General features: G+C 38.8%; 2 protein-coding genes across 4 annotated transcripts in view; one reads left to right on the top strand and one right to left on the bottom strand.

Moving 5' to 3' along the window:
• The window catches only part of LOC114936085 (uncharacterized), a 277,220-nt gene that overhangs the window by 61,912 nt on the left and 198,767 nt on the right, over positions 1–16,541 (bottom strand). The window lies entirely within an intron of this gene.
• The window catches only part of Hr4 (nuclear hormone receptor 4), a 213,556-nt gene continuing 209,677 nt past the window's right edge, over positions 12,663–16,541 (top strand). The window contains exon 1 of the mRNA XM_085486331.1: positions 12,663–12,980. The gene's annotated coding sequence lies outside the window, so the exon portion shown is untranslated. The remainder of the gene's footprint in view (positions 12,981–16,541) is intronic.

Here is a 16,541-nt window from a genome sequence, read left to right as displayed (position 1 = left end):
AAATTAATAATTTGGGAATTTATCAAAATTTTATTTTGTAACAAATGATATATTGAAAATTGATAAATATTCCGTTTGCCTTTCTAAAGTAACGCAATCGCTCGTCTCCGTAACAAAATTAAAATATAAAAATAAATTTAAAATTCCCGATGAAATTATATGCATGTGCCTTAAAAAAAGTTCTGCAAATGAAAAAATTTCATATACTTTGTCGCAATTTTTTTTTTTGCATTCTTTATTTTTACTTTATATATAATTTATATCGCGATCATTATTATGCAATTCCTTCTACTCTACCGCAAACTAAAATTCCGTGACGAAATGGAGCGACGAACCGCCTCTTCAAATCTCCGACGAGTTTTGCAAATAATGCAATCTCGGTTTATTACGCAATGTTTTTATGTGCGTTAAAAATCGAAACTGTGTCACAATCGCACGTTTATTATTATCCTCAGCTCTCTCTCTCTCTCACATATGACGAATACTATACTCGCAATTATGCAAATTGCTACTTCACATTGCGGTCAGTTGTGGATTCTCGCTTGTTTTTGCGAATTCTCGCTAATAGCGCGATGGAATATCCGTTCTCAATATATCATACTGATTTTTCATTATTATTCGCAATCCCTACTATTATATGCCTTACTATAAATACGCTTCGTACATATAATACTAATAACAGAACATTGTGCCGCATAATATTATCATTTTTCACGATGATTTGACTAATTGAAAAGCCCTTGTCAACGTGTATAAAGAAGCTTCAATCGAATGATTATGATTAATAATAAAAAAATTGTTTTCAATTTATTTCACTCATCGCATTCGTTCGCTATATTCTGAACGTCATTGTAAAGTATCATTTTAAAAAGATCATTAAAAACATTATAATAAAAGGGTTCCGACTTTCCAACATTTTTGTAAGCCTGTCATTTTTTCACTAATCAGTGTCAAGGCTTTACACGGCACTTTTATCACTTTTTGAATTTTAGACTTCGAAAACGAAAATAGGAAAATGTAATATGAAGATATTTTTTATACATATTCAAAACTTTTTTTTCATTTTTCGATTTACATATTATTAAAAAATTCATTAAAAATTTCTATCGAAAAGCACATAAAAATAAAAAATATAAATAACATGCAAAAACCATATCAAGATTTTTGCATTCCTTACTTTTTTTTCTTCATTTTTTTAAATTTAATTTTTCATTTTTTTTATATCAAATAATATACAAACAATAAATTCCAGTGTTTATTCAAAAGGAGAGCTTAATTAATTCGCTGCTAGAGAAACGTCGAAAGTGCCACATACTAACGATACACCGCTAATTAAATTTGTCCCGTTAATAAAGGCGCAATAGCTGAACGAGCAATTCACAGTCAGAGTCATAGAAATGGAACATGCGTGAGCGGCGGTGACTTAAGAAGATACAGAGCTTGGGGAGATAAGGTACAGAGCGAAACAAGTGTGATAAGCCCGAAATGAGATAGCGCCGTCGCGGCCAGTCGTCGTCGACGACGATATCTCAAAGTCAATGTCCTATGAAGGACTGGTTGCGAGTGCGTTTCTCTCTCTCTTTCAATACGTGGGTGGTCACGACACACGCACATAATCGTTAAGAACCGATAAGAGCACTCGGCCGGGAGAGAACAGAGGCCAAATATATACGGCTGACCTTAAACTTCAACCAATGTGTGAAGTCCCCACCAAGTCCTTAAATGAGGACAAACCCGAGGTGCTCAGATTATACAGCTTAAAAAGTTCGATGAGAGGAAGCCGTGGAATAAATAATGATTTTTATCGCGGAGAAACCCGGTAGCCAACTTTGTAACGTCCTTGATATTCATTATGAATAATAACGTAATGTGAATAAATATAGGAATGAACGTTAAGGGAGTATTGGAATGATATGAATTGTGGAATGAATTTGTGTTTTCCTGTTAAAAACGTTCAAATTCTTGGGTTAAATATTTAACACATTCGCGTGTTAATTTAACATATTACTGTTTTGTTAATTGAACTTAAATGTTAAATTATTAAAACTACTGAAAAAAATTACATTCTGCTTTATTAGTGACAAGATTTATCTGTTAAAATTTACAGAAAAAATATTGATTTTCTATTTTATGATATAACTGGGGATGATAGAATCTAAAATTAACATGTTTTTTGTTAATTTTTACATTAAAAGTATGTTAATTTTAGACAAAATTTATTTTGAATTATTTAAAGTTTTGCATTTATTTTGTGTTAAAATATTAACATAATATTTGTGTCTCCATTTAACATATCCATATGTTAAATTTAAGAGAAATTTTTCAACTGTGTAGAAATGTATTTATAATAAAAAAAGAATATTTTTGCACGCGTTCTCGTATAATTCTCTCTTTTGTAAATTGCGATATTTATTAACAATAAATGATGTTTATGTGAAAGAAAAGAGGGAGAAAAAGCATATACAACCTATATTTGAAATAAAGATTAATATGTCAACAATGTGCAAAATGCGTGATATTATTTCACAATAATCGCGATCGCAATTATTACTGATTATTTGCGATATGAAATTTTAAATAAAAATATACACAAATTATATTAAAAATTTATTTATCGATTTTCACGGTGACTCGTAGCGTTGCTTATTAAATTTATGTTATGGGGGGAGAGGAGACATTTGTTTTCGCGATACTTCGTACCTATACGTATTTTGTAATGCAATATAAATATACGATAAAATATTACACAATTGTGCAACAATAACGTATATCAATTTGGTAGAGTAACTTTACGCATTCGGTAAAATTCGATATTTTCTCATGAGATATATCAATATTCATTCTACATTGTATTGACAGAAGGTTGAGATACAAGTGCAAAGGGTTAATATTTGGAACCCCTATTAATATTTGAAGCTCGTTCTTCCATGTTTCTCGCAATTAAACTTTATACACTCAGGCTATATTCATTGGAAAATATTTATACATGCATTTTTTTTTTAATAAAGAATAATATCACATAAACATACACACGTACACAAAATATTTGTTTTATTCATAGTTGTTATTAATACATAAATATTATATATATATATATATATATATATATATATATATATATAATTTAAATTAATAATGCGCGCATATATTTCCAATTTTTAAGTATTGTCGAAGTTATAATAAAAACAATTTTATTTTAATATTTCAATATCTCGTATCATAAATATAAATATAACGAGTTTAATCATTTTGTTTTAAATTACATTTAGTTGAATAAAAAATGTATTAGTCGCGCAAAGATGCAAATGAAATTTTAGAAAATGTCAAATCGCGAGTATATATTTATCGCGGTTATATAATGAGCCAATCAATAAGTCGTTAAATGGATCATCTCATGAAAAATACCGAGGCGTTCGTCGAGTGGCATCGACCTTGGGCGACTTGATCAAAAAGAGAAGCTACTAAAAGGAAATCTTAAGTGTTCGCGTCGGCCGAGATCAATGATTAATTACCTTCCACGATTTCCTCGCATCGTATATTTGCGCTCCTACTGTAACTCGAATAAATATCACGAGGTATTCACGCCTGTCCAGATATATTAGTGCCGAATTACACCAATGATTGATCTCTTTTAACCAATTTCGAGTAAGTGAATCATTTTTGAATCAAAAATAATTATACAAATAGAATATAAACAAATGAGGGTATAAGAAAGATTCTCATAAATTAATTATTTTTGAGAGATCAGATCAGTCAAATATTGTAATAAAGCTTGCAAGATTTTATAGAATATTCAAAGATCGCAATAAATAATGAGGTCCCTTGATACTTATTTTTTAAATAAAGCAGTTCCAAATTCATTAAGAAATGTTTCATTAAAATTGGAGCTTAAAGATTGAGTTTCATAATTATATATGTATATAGGGTGCTTGTATATTCTATGAATTTGTTCTCTCCTCCTTTTCTCAAAACATCTAATTTAATAAATTAACAAAAAAGTGATCCGATTGCCAGTTGAAACATTGAAATAAAGATACCAGGGAATTAATTGACCAACACTGGCTAAGGTGAAAAATCTTTTATTAAAAAAGACGCAACGTTTCGACCCCGAATTGGGTCCTCTTCAAGCTACAAATTAAATTATAAATCTCATTGTCAGTTAAAAAAATGAAAATGACAGTAAAAATCGAATACGGAAAATCATACATATAATAGTGTCAAAAAATACTTGTTACAAGTAAGTGATAAAAACTAAATGATCATAATGTCCGTTTTTTGTAAACAATCAGAACATGACAAGATATCAGTAATAAACGAACCGAAGTGCTCACTCTGACATATAACATTACATTGAAACGAACAAAGACAATATCTCGAATAAATAACACAATTAAAAAGAGAAATACAAGTCGACCGAATAAAAACAGTATATTGTGTATCAAGTGCGGAAAGTTAACAATTGGTCACGAGTGCGGGGGATGAACGCACGAGCCGAAGGCGAGTTGTCAATCCGCACGTGATACACATACTATTTTGTATTGCAAGTGCAGGCAAAGTGGCTTTGTGCGCGAGGTGGCCGATCGCACGCCGCCATCTTGCGGCAGCACGGTGCGGGAATAGCCGTGTTCAAAGTCATTGTCCACGGCTGAAGCCGTGGGCAAAGCATTGTCCACGGTTTCAGCCGTGGGCAATGACTTTAAACGCGGCTTATTCATTCACCGCGTCGCCGCTAGATAGCGGCGTGGGAAATCGGCCGCTTTCCGCGCAGAAAACACGCACACAAAGTGCCACTTTGCCTGCACGTGTAATACAATAGTATATTGTAATTAATTACCCATAGAATAGCAGTTATTAGTAAGAATCTAACAAAATATTTTGCGCATGAAATCAACTGTTAATAAATTAAGTATCTAATCTTTGGACTCTAATCTTTTGGTTTTTGATCGCGAACGTAGTTAATTGCGATAACGGGATATTGAACGTCTAAAAGAGAGTTGTAAATATGCTTATGTGCTTTTACATGTGTTCAAAGGTTAGAAAAAAAATTACTCTTTCGATAACAAAATCATCGCATTAATCTATCAAGGACACATGACAATGAAAATTTGACCCTGACGAGAGAACACTGTAGTAAAGTGTATATATTAATCGAGTGGCTCATTCGACATCTGTTATAAAATCAGAAAAAAATATATACGCTTTACCATACTTTCTGCAACATGAGAAAGATGATAAAATAAAAAAATTCTCAATATTCCCAAATTTACACGCGTGTTTCATAGAAATGACATCTGGACGCGCTTAATAATCAATCCACCCGGACAAGCGGATCCTAATCGCTCGCTTAAGCTGACCCTCGTGGCGAGTCTCCCAAGATCGCCGCTTTTCACCTCTAACATCGATTTCCAGCGTATATATACACCAAAGACCGAGTTTCGCGTACGAAGGCATTCTACCCCCCTCTCGCCCCCCCCACCCCCAGCCCCCTTCGGGGGCGTCGAATTTGACCCTGGCTCGCACCCCCTGTTATCGCCGGAATCGGTCATCACTGACCCTCCGCTGCCTCCGCCCCCCTCCCGCCGAAGGAAAGCCCCCCTCCTCCGCGGAATCAGGAAGAGAGGAGAGAGCGTTGCATCGGAGGGTACACTGTTCCAGTGAACCCGGCGGCGTGCGCGTCCCCCCCACTCGCCGATCACCTCACCCAGGCCACGAGCGAGTGAGGGGGGGGCCCGGTGGGGAAAAGAAGGGGGCAAAGAGAAAAGGGAGGGGGGTCGGCGACGACAGCGGCGGCTTTCCAGGCGCCCCTTCCTTCCATCCGTAGGACGGACGCCGAAAGGGGGTGCGCGCACCCGGTACCCCACCCCTTCCGTACCCCTTCTACGGGTTCGGCGCGCGCGAATCCACCCCGACGCGAGGTTTCGCGCGCGACGTCGCCTCGGCGAGTTCGTGAGAGCGTCACGACGCCGCCGCTAGTGGGGAAGCACGAGCGAGAGAGGATCGGTCTCCCGGTGGTGGTAGGAATATATACACACGGTGGTGGGGGGCTCGAGGGGGGCGAAAAGGGGGGACCGGCGGCGCGAGGAGGAGAGCTCGACGACGACGAGGAGAGGTCATTGACCCGAGCGGCAGGCTGCCTCTCTGTTCCGCGTTTGTCCGCCGCGTAATCTCCGTGTGTGCTCTCTCTCTCCTCCTCCGTACAAGAACTCCATTTTGTTTTTGTTTTTTTTATTTATAAATTTATTTTATAAATTTATATATATATATATATATATATATATATATTTGTATATAGACGAAAACAATTGCACATGTGCGTACGCCAGCGCGAGAAAGAGGGAGGGCACGAGGAGGAGGGAGGGAGGAGGTTAGAAAAAGAGAGGCGGAAGGCCGGCGAGGGAAAGAGAGAGAGAGAGAGAGAGAGAGAGAAAGAACGCGCGCAGCGTGTTTCCCTACGACGTGCATTACACCGAGAGATCGCGCGGACCGCGAAGCGCGTGTTTCGCGTACACTTGGCGTTTCTGCCGGCTACTCCACTTCTTCCCGTTCATACGTACGTAACAACGTCGTCGGGTCGTCGTACAGTATCCCCCCCTCTCTCTCTTTCACTGTCTCTCTGTCACTGTCACTCTCGTCCCTCTCGTCCAGCGAGTGCTCGATCTTCTCTCGTCGTCGACGTCACCGGAGTGTCGAAACGTGGAACCTTCGTCGGCGACGATTATTAAAGACTCTCTCTCTCCCACCCCTGTTTCTCTCGAGGAAGTGAAACGCAGAGGTGTACTACTACTAGTACGCCTATCACGCCCCACGCGTTATTAGTCTCCGCTTATCGGCGCGCTGGACGGAGGTCTGGAAGTCTTTCTGGTCCTCCTAGATTCTCTTGGTCCCTCTTCGGAGTCTCTCGTCGACGACGTCGTCGTCCACGTGCGGGAGCGTCCACTCTCGCTGGAACCGTGAAACCGCGTTGCTCTCTCAGTTCTTCCCCGGCGTGGTGCGACAGGAGGGATTATTTAGTGGCGAGGAGAGGCGGTGCGCGCGCGCGCGCGCGGAGAGGAAGAGGAAGCCGAGGTGGAGAGCCGCGAGAGTGCGACGACCGAACTCAACCGTCCGGCAGTCAACGGCAGTGTATATACGGCGTTTGTTGTTTCGAACTGTCGACCGGCATCTGACAGCTCGCTCGACGAGACGAAAGAGAGAGAGAGAGAGAGAGAGAGAGAGAGAGAGAGAGAGAGAGAGAGAGTCCTGGTGTTCGAGAAGAAGAGAGAGAGAGAAAAAGAGAGATTAATTAATATTATAATAAAATACGCGAGTGTGTTTTTGTGCACCGCGGATGACACATGTGCGTCAGTGTGTGACCAAATTTTTTCCCCCTCTCTCTCGTCGACGACGTTCTCCTTCTCCTCCTCCATCACGTTCAGGAGGTTCCACGGGGTCCCCGGACCCCCGGGGGTAACCTTACGGATCGGTGTGGATCGGATCGATCCATCGGAAGAGACGGAAATAAGAAAGACGAGGGAGAAGAGAGAGATTTCATACGTATAAATATAGCCGACACATACACATGCAAGTGAAACCGCGCGCGGACGACGTGCCTCTTTCCGTCCCTCTGACCCCCCCTTTGCCCCCCTCGCGATTGCCCCCCGATTTTGCGTGCGATTTATTCCCATCGCGATTTCGCGTTTTTCTAGATTTTTTTATATATTTTTTTCTCCCGCGAGAGACAACAGAGTCTCTTTTCGTTCCCTGGCCCCCCTCTGCCCCCTCGCGATTGCCCCCTGATTTTGCGTGCGATTTTTTCCATCGCGATTTCATGTTTTTCTAGATTTTTTTATATATTTTTTCCTGCGCAAGATGACAGAGCCTCTTGTTTTCCATTGACCCCCTCTGCCCCCCTCGCGATTGCCCCCTAATTTTGCGTGCGATTTTTTCCATCGCGATTTCGCGTCTTTCTAGATTTTTTCAGATATTTTTTCCTGCGCAAGATGACAGAGCCTCTTGCTTCCCCCTGACTCCCTCTGACCCCCCTCGCGATTGCCCCCTGATTTTGCGTGCGATTTTTTCCATCGCAATTTCGCGTTTTTTTCTAGATTTTTCATAATTTTTTCTCCCGCGAGAGACAACAGAGCCTCTTTTCATTCCCTGGCCCCCCTCTGCCCCCTTTGCGATTGCCCCCTGATTTTGCGTGCAATTTTTTCCATCGCAATTTCGCGTTTTTCTAGATTTTTCATAATTTTTTCTCCCGCGAGAGACAACAGAGCCTCTTTTCGTTCCCTGGCCCCCCTCTGCCCCCTTTGCGATTGCCCCCTGATTTTGCGTGCAATTTTTTCCATCGCGATTTCGCGTTTTTCTAGATTTTTTTATATATTTTTTCCTCCGCGAGAGACGACAGACCCTTTTTTCTCCCCCTGGTTTTCCTTTGCCCCCTTCGCGATTTTCTCATTCTTCGCGCCTTTTCGCGAGTTTCTCTCGAGGTGTCCCTCTCTCCTCGTCTCTTTTTCTCACTACTCTCGTACATTTCTTCTCTTCCTCGGCACCGCCTCTCACTCTCTCTTTCGTTCCTCGCTCGCTCTCTCGTCTTCTGGACCTCCACCGAACAAAACACGCGGTTTCTAAACTCGCCCGTTCCTCTCTCTTTCTCGTTTCCGCTTTGCTCGCAAAGACTTTCCCCGGTCTCGATTCACTCTTGAATCTCGCGCGTATTATAATACACAAATTACAACAACATCGATAATTACCCTCTCTTTTCTCTCTCTCTTTCTTCACACACACTTTTGTCTTTATTATTATTTTATCTCTTTGCCCGTCTAATTTCCCGATCCAGTTGACGTCGCATAAACTACTCGCCGATCGTCGCTCGACAAACGTCATCGGCCTCTACGTCATCGTCGTCGTCGTCAGCGTCATCGTTGCAGCCAGCGCACGCAGTGTGATACTTAAATAAGCGAAATTTAAGTATAACAAATTTTTTCTAAATTTCTGTGCGTCGAAAAAAAATGCACGCGAGGTGACGTGATACTCGAGATTCTTAATTCCATCCCTTTTCTCTTCCTTTGTGTCACATCTCACGCATTCGCGTGGGAAAAATTTGCGTTTATTAGACGGTAAAAATAATTTTTATTGTGATATAATTTTTCTAATCTCGTTCCGGAGAACGGATAAAATTTCTCGTATCGAAACTTTTCATTCGTCGATTAGAATCTTTATGCGCGCAACGAGATCGTGATATAGGAAGAACAAATAAATGAGTAGACGTCGGAAAATGTGACAAATAGTTGGATATATAGTTATTACCGGACTGAGAGCATTTGACGACACAAGAGAGTGAGTAAACTAACATGTGTCTTATAATTATATGATTGCTGCTTCTTCTGATGGGTGACGTCATTCATAAACCGGACGCTAAAGGGGTTCCCTTTTCGGTAATTCATCGGTTTGAAGAAATAAATTAATGACGTCTAGGTACGTTAATTAACGCCGGTTATTACATTAATAACGATAGGTGGGGAGATAGATTCTGTTTCCCAGCTCTCGATCGAAAAGCGCGTCGTATCGGTTTTCCGCTCGCCAAACTACTCTTCCGGGTTAATCATCGTGACGTAATCACTCGAAGGAAGAAATTTATCGCGTTGCGCTAACGACGAGAGTTTTGCGGAAGCTTACATTGCTAGCTCGATTCTCGCTTTTCAATCATTTCAAAGAGAAATTTGCTTTTAAAGCTTGAAACTATATGTACGTACGCTATATCCACCAGGTAGAGAGAAATATTTCGTATGCACCTGTTAATAGAGGAAATGGACTATGTATATGCGCGATTACGCAAGAGTCAGACGTAATCCTAATTAAAAAAACGAGAAACTAAATTCTATTCTTATTAGCTAACCACGTCACTATGCTTCCTCATTTCATGCATCATTCGCTACGCATTTATTCCCTCTTTACGTAATTAATAATTCCAATTTATAATGTTACACGCGAATAAACGTTCGATTAATCTTCGTTGCGTGAGAAATATCTTTAACAACGTCAATGGATTGCAACAATTTTTACACATTATTTATTACAATAAGATTATGTTTACAAGTTACACGAAATTAATTAAAAAAATATAATCGTAGAAAAGAGAGCTTCTGGCCTCTTTGACAGATTTAACTATCATATCGGGTCTAATCGGTGGCGATAAGATAATAAAAGACGCGGAAGATTCTGTTTTTTTTTCTTCAATCACCGGTTGTCGAACGACTTGGTCGATCGCGGGGGTGACTTTTCAATGAATCCCCGCGCGATAGCGCAGACGTGCGTAATATTCGACAAAAGCGTCACACGCGTCGTGCATTTCGCACGTAGACGCCACAGTGGTTATAAATAAAACGTGCGTCGCGGCATTTCTTCGTCGCTTTGTGTAACAACGTGTCAATGAAAATAGAGTGTCGCGACCGGGATTACGCCAAATTCCCAAAATTCTGGAATTTCTAGCTTCCTGCGTTCTCCTCTTCCCTATTTCTCTCTCTCTCTCTCTCTCTCTCTCTCTCTCTCTCTCTGTTTGGCTAATAAACAGCATATAAAATATTATAACACTATATATTAATAATTCTCGATATTTCATTTTTTGAGTACAAACTTATTAGTATTTTTATAAATTTCCTACATAATTTTTGTCTAATTTTTATCGTAAAAAGCATACAATACTTATATAATATTATATATTGCATGAATGTAATTTTCTCCAAAATATAACACTTGTGTAATATTTTTTTCAATTAGATCCCTGTAATTGCTAACTGTCTAATTATTGCAGAGGGAAATATTTTGGGAACCGCTTATTTTTCGCACTCTGTCGTTTCTCGTTAATAGCGTATGCAATTCAACTTCCGGCCCGCGATGGCGATCGTACAAAATGTAAATATACATCCAGGTGTCGCGCGTACTCTCGCATTCGCGAACGACTACGCGCTGCGCTAGGCGCGACTATTTTCGCGCCGTTGAAAATAGGCGAGACTGGCCGTCTGTCGTGCAAGACCGCGATCTCCGATATTGGATTTAGCCGGGATCGTCTAGCGAAAAGCTGCACACAATCTCGACAAAAGACGCGTCGCAATCCCTTACTTTTGCGCGAGTCTCCTCGCGACACTTTATTATCTAATCGCTTTGTCATAATTTATTTTCTTTCCATTTCCTTCATATAAAATGTCTCGATGAAGGATTTGTAAGAGGTATATCACGATTTGTGTATTCGTGAATCATCAGAGATATTATAATTATATGCATTATCGAGCATTTTCAAAATTCTGAGGATTAATTAGAGATTAATTAGGATTAATTATCTAGGATTAAGCGAGAAGCGTCTCGCGAGTTTAATCAGCCGGATCTGAATATGCACTTTGAGAATCAGTTTCAATTAAAGCGATCTCATTATCCGACTTTGCTACTTGTATAAGTCACCAAATCGTTATGTCAGTGTATAATATTGGAATAAATAATCATCTATACACCGAATATTTTTTTTCGGTCTGCCAGTCTAGCTAATTTATAGCTGCAACTATTTATAATTAATTAATACACATCCAGATTACCTATCAAAATTATATAAAATAGCTATGTAAACATTTCGAGTCGCTTCAAAATCTTACAAGACGTGTCGGATGTCAACTGTCAGTCGCTAAAAAAAATTCACGCGAGCGCGCATAGAGATTTCGCGGCTAATTGTCGTCTTGAATCTTCGCAATCTCGCGTATCCCGTCGACCTCTGCCCTTTTTGTCGCGATGAGCTCCATCTCGAGGATCACGTGCTATGAATTGTCTTCCTCACACGTTTAGCGGCTACAGCGGGGAAAGCTGGCTCTCCGGGCTTGACGTAAGTGCGAGTGCGCCATCATCGAGGACTGTATGTACGAGATGAACAGTGACGACCGCGAGGAGCGAAATCGCAGTTGGATCCTGCTGTTGTCCTCGTCCTCGCGTTGCAACGGGAAACTGCGCGCCCGCTGAAAATTACTCGGACTCGGTTTTGTGAGCATATAGTGAGTGAGTAAACCCCGCTACACCGAGGAACATGAGACACAAAGGCGGGAAGGGCAGTTAGTTTAGTGTGAAAGCAGCAGTCGAGAGGGAAAAGGGGTCCATCATGTCCTCTGTGGACTCGCGACGCAGGATTTCCCGCTTTTCATGAGGCACCGACTTCAGTTTTCGGATTACCGCCGGAAGAAACCAATCAGTTGGGGTTAACTTGACAGTTCGATACCTGAGTACGATAGAGACTGCTCTCATCAATCATCGATTTCTAGTAGCCCAAAGAAGGAGAGAGAGAGAATAAAAGGTCTAGCCTTCTTCTAGGATCCTAGGAATGCGAAGGGTCTGCTGTGGCGGTCGCAGACAGTGGCGGTCTGACGTTAATGACGTTACCGTTGTTACGTCACAATAACGGGAACCCCGGGGTCTTCAGCCTTCATCGAGTTGGAATTCGGAGCGGGGTTTTCTCTCTTGTGCGCTTCGAGGGATTTAAAAGTGAAACTGTGACACACGATATCCGGCATTTTTCCCCAACCCTCTTCTTTTGAGTTCATCGTGCGAGCTATCCTCCTCTCTTCTCTGTTTCTTTCTTTCTTACTCACTTCTATCTCCTTCCAAGCTCCTCGTTCGTCGCAATTCTCGTTTCTCTCTCCTCTTCCGCGATCTTCCGAGGTCGAAGCGCGAAAGAGGAAAGAAGAGCGCGAGTGAAAGTGAATCTCGTTACGATCTTCTCACGAGAGATCCTCATCGATCGCTCATTGTATTGTGATTATACGTTGGTGAAGCGTTCAGATTAGATCGGAAACGATGATCCGAGTGTACGGTACCATCGATAGCAGCTGCAGCTGAATTCATCGATAGCCCAGGCATCAAACAGGCGGAACTTCCGCGAGGAATTCAAAGCGGAGGAGGAGAAGAAGAAGAAGAGCTACCAGCTGACGCTCGCGTTGATGGCCGATCATCGACTAACCAAAAATGTAAGTTATCGAAATATGTGTAGCATCTTTGTATCACCTAGTCTGTAGACTATCACGTGAAACTCTTTTTAATCTTGTGATATATTATCTTCTTATCATGCACATATGTAGACAGTTTGACCATCTCAGTCATTATTGTACAGAGAATTTTCTCTTAGAATTTATCCTGAAAATTTGGTATAGCATTGGGAGAATTTTATGAGTTCCTCTGATTAATATTTCCACAATAAAAAATATTAATATGTACATAGTAAATTTTTATATCTTATTGTGATATAGATATTAATATTTTTGTTGTGGTAAATATTAATCAGTAAAACTCTTATAAAATTCTTACAATACTATATTGTCCCACGATTGCCATGGTTTTCAGGGTAAATTCGAAGAGAAAATTTTCTATATGTATTATACAGAGAGAATTTTTTCTTAGAATTTAGCCTGAAAATTATGGTATAGGGAGAATTTTATAAGAGTTTCTCTGATTAATATTTACCACAATACGATATAAAATATTTTATATATGTAGTAAAATTTATTATTTATATATTTAATATTTTTTGTGGTAAATATATTAATCAGAGAAACGATTACCACGATTTTCAGAATAAATTCTAAGAGAAAATTGTCTCCGTGAATTAATGATTATTTTTTGCTTTGGATATCTTAATCTTAAAGCAACTTGCGAAACTTGCATTGTGGCAAACTTTCTCTTTTATTTTAATCGCCCTTTTCAAGTTTATAATCTGCAGTTTTTTAAATGAAACTAAACAATGCAATCAAGTTCTGAGAAGAGTGCAGAGAAAAATGATACAAAAATATTATCCAAATTTATACCTCGTATTTCATATTCTCTCTTTATTTGTGCATTAAAAAAGAAAGTTATATATTTACGTCATGCGATTTTCGATAGATCGTATCAGCCATCTTTTGACAATCAATTTTTTGAACTGCTATCTGTTAGATAAACATCTCACAGATTCATCCCCTGCGTTTCATCATCGAAATTACATTACATATCGTGACGCTAATACATCGTAATTTACATATAAATTAGTTGTCGCGAATTTGCGACAGATTACAAATTACGCACAGAGCACGCATATGAGTTTTGATTTGTATCCACGATTCGTGGTTGGTCACACATATCCCGAACACTTGTTCAACATCATATAAATCGTCATAATTGTCGAGGCGAGATTCCGTTAACGATACCAAAAACCTCCTATCTAACAATTCTAGATTATGCTCAACGGGATCGAATAAATAAAAAATTTATATCATTTAATTGACTTCGTCCTGTCAGACAATTTTTGGAAAATAATTTTGCTGAAAAATGAATTATTATGAGATATGAGAATTATTTTCCCCAGTCTTTTATTATTGAAAATAAAATAATCTTTGTATGTTTATCTCGAGTTTCAACCCAAGCATTGTTAGATATATTTTTATATACGATTTAAGGGTTTGTTCCGCGAACGCGAGATGAAAGGAAAGAGAGCAACAGATTTTCGACAACTAGAAGACACTTGGACCGAATTCGTTTTCAGACGGAAGAGCGTTTCCCTCGTCGTGAAAACGGGAATTTGCCGCTTCGTCACCGCGGAATTGTTCGAGGTCCGCGAAGGGTGTCGCAACGCGGAAATCGTTTTCCCGGTGTTTGACGCGTATCGTCGAACCTGATCTCGCCCCTGCAGCTCGTAATAATAACGGATTACACACAGAAAATTATTATTAATAATAATCTCGCAAAAATGTTCTTTTCATAATTTAGGAATGCTTTGTGTAAATTTGAATGGGACGCGATTTCAAACAAAGGGCTTTAGGGACGAAATCTATTTCAAAGCTAAACTCTTGCGCGGATTATCCTAAGTATTAAATCCAAACATCAGTACTCCTGGATTATCATATTAATTTGTGTTCCGTTGATTATACCCGCTCATTCGGGTATAATCATAATTATTGCGAATATCGCAAAATGATACAGGACTTTTCTATTCAGTTTAACAGGCTCTAACTGCCCATAAAAGATGGTTCGCGAATTATGGGACACCCTGTATATAGTAACCGCTTATACGTATCAGATTTAAAAATATTCATAGGATATATTATTTCCGGATAAATGCTCTTTCTGGACACAAATAACAAGAATAACATTTAGACCTATTTATCTACCTGCGTTAATCGCGATTAAATGACAATTCGCGACTTGTTATTATTTTAAGAAGCATAAAAATTAAGTTTTTATTTTTTCCCCTCAAATTTCAGAAAAATTAAAAAAAATGAAACTTGCTGGATATTTTCCACTAATAAAGGGGATATTTATTAATATTAAAAAAGAATTTAATTTTTACTTTCCTCTTTAGAAAAGTGTAACTCCTCAGGAAAGATGTAAGAAAACCCCCGTAATTTTCGACGAAGAATCATCTTCTAAAATTTTTCGCACTTATTTGGATACACCCTCTCAAACTCAAACTCAAATTAATTATTGACTAGCTATAGCTAAATTAGGAATTTTTAAGAAAGGAATTAGATTTGAAGAAATAACAAAAAAAACACAGAGAGAATTTTCTCTTAGAATTTACCATGAAAATCGAGATAAAAAATGGAACAATATGGTATTGGGAGAATTTTATAAGAATTTCTCTAATTAATATTTGTCACAATAAAAATAGTAATATGTATCACAATAAAATATAAAATATGTTCGATAAATTTTACTAAAATTTACTTAATATTTTTTATTGCGATAAATATTAATCAGAGAAAAATTCTTATAAAATTCTTCCAATACCATATTGTCCCACGATTACCATAATTTTCAGGATAAATTTTAAGAGAAAAATTCTTTCCGTGAACAAAAAAAAATTAAGATAAACAATAAATTAATTCGAAGGCTGACTCATAACATCATAAACTATATGTTCTTCTACGAGAATATTGATATTGTGCAATAAACAATGAACTGCAATGAACCGGTTAAGCGAAGTACGAGAAGGGTGGATATGTGCGGGCGATAATCCTGATAATCAGGAGGAAAGGGTGAGAAAGGGAGCAAGAAAGGGGACGGAGGAGAGGACAGGTTAATTTTGCACCGATGATCGTCCCCGACGTAAATGTCGACGTGTATATATAGGTTAATCCGTGCTTTGAAGCGAATCGATCCGCGCGTGGGGAGAATCGGTCAGGTTAACGAATGGGGTAGGTTAGCGTCGAGCTCGATCTCTCTGTCTACACTTGCGTTACGCAATTATTATTAAAAATATACGTAACACTAACAGTCAATAAATACGCGGAGAAAACTTTTTTTCTTAGAATTTACCCACAAAATCATGGTAATCCTGGTATTGAAAGAGTTTGATGAAAGTTTCTCTGGTACCACAATAAGATATAAAATATGTTCGATTAATTTTATTATGTATATAGTAAGTTTACTATGTACATATTAATATTTTTTATTGTGGTAAATATTAATCAGAGAAACTCTTATAAAATTATTCCAACGCCATATTATCCCACGATTACCATAATTTATGAGAAAAGTCTTTCCGTGTAGGAGAATTA

This window comes from Nylanderia fulva, unplaced genomic scaffold (assembly GCF_048542155.1).
Source record: "Nylanderia fulva isolate GAGA-0341 unplaced genomic scaffold, ASM4854215v1 Scaffold42, whole genome shotgun sequence".
Lineage (NCBI taxonomy): Eukaryota > Metazoa > Arthropoda > Insecta > Hymenoptera > Formicidae > Nylanderia > Nylanderia fulva.
The sequence above is the reverse complement of the archived record's forward strand: the minus strand, read 5'-3'. Positions and strand labels throughout refer to the sequence as shown.